A 923-nucleotide genomic window follows, 5' to 3' on the forward strand; every position below is an offset into this window, starting at 1 on the left:
TACTGACTGCTATAAAGTGACTGCTGCTGTCTTAGAGTAAAACAATCCAGTCCTAAGTGCATATGGTTAGAACAGATCAATTTGTACAGAGGGTTCTGCTCATTCCTTCCCAAGGAAAAGCTTCTTCTTTAGATAGTTAATCAGTGTCTTTCAATGCTATTACTACATTGGGAGCTGCAATAGTGTGAGAATGTGTGCCCAGGAGACAGGAACCTGGGCTTGGAGTCTGGCTCTAGCACTAGCTGTGTGCTTTGAGTACATTGCTTCACCTCTCTGAGCTTCAGTTTCCTTTCTTACAGGATCATTGTGAGAACTAAAAGGAAGTAAATTCATACCAAGCAGTTGGGAAGGTGCCTGGTGCCAAGTGGGAAGTCATCAACCACAATAGCTAATAAGTGGTAAGTATTGCATTTTGCTTTTTCTTGACTTAAATTTGATAGCATTTATTTATTTCTTATTAGGAAAAATAAGGATTTCATTTATTTTTATACTTTCAATTATACCTTTCCCCTTCTTCTCCTTATATCATTATTCCACTAATTGTGTATCCTCTGTTACAAAGCTTTGTACTTGGAAGCACTTTATTTACATCTCTGTTTCTTATGCTCTCGACTGGACCTACTATTTCTTGATTCCCAGCTTTGTAAACTGAGTTATTAATCTTCCTCCTCCCTTCAGTACTTTGGCTCCCAAGTTCTAGAATTGTATTTTGATTTTTATATTAACAAGTACATTTACTTCACATATTTAAATACTGTTTCATTTTAAAAGATAAAGGTTATTTTATTAAGATCAGATCAGATCAGATCAGTCACTCAGTCATGTCCGACTCTTTGCGACCCCATGAATCACAACACGCCAGGCCTCCCTGTCCATCACCAGAGTTCACTCAGACTCACGTCCATCGAGTCAGTGATGCCATC

At 38.1% G+C, this 923-nt stretch overlaps 1 protein-coding gene across 1 annotated transcript in view; it reads left to right on the plus strand.

Moving 5' to 3' along the window:
• The first annotated feature begins 323 nt into the window (after positions 1–323).
• Positions 324–923, plus strand: part of LOC104983068 (apolipoprotein L3-like) — a 9,694-nt gene continuing 9,094 nt past the window's right edge. The window contains exon 1 of the mRNA XM_010832555.1: positions 324–398. The gene's annotated coding sequence lies outside the window, so the exon portion shown is untranslated. The remainder of the gene's footprint in view (positions 399–923) is intronic.

The sequence above is a fragment of the Bison bison genome, unplaced genomic scaffold, assembly GCF_000754665.1.
Source record: "Bison bison bison isolate TAMUID 2011002044 unplaced genomic scaffold, Bison_UMD1.0 scf7180017861184, whole genome shotgun sequence".
Lineage (NCBI taxonomy): Eukaryota > Metazoa > Chordata > Mammalia > Artiodactyla > Bovidae > Bison > Bison bison.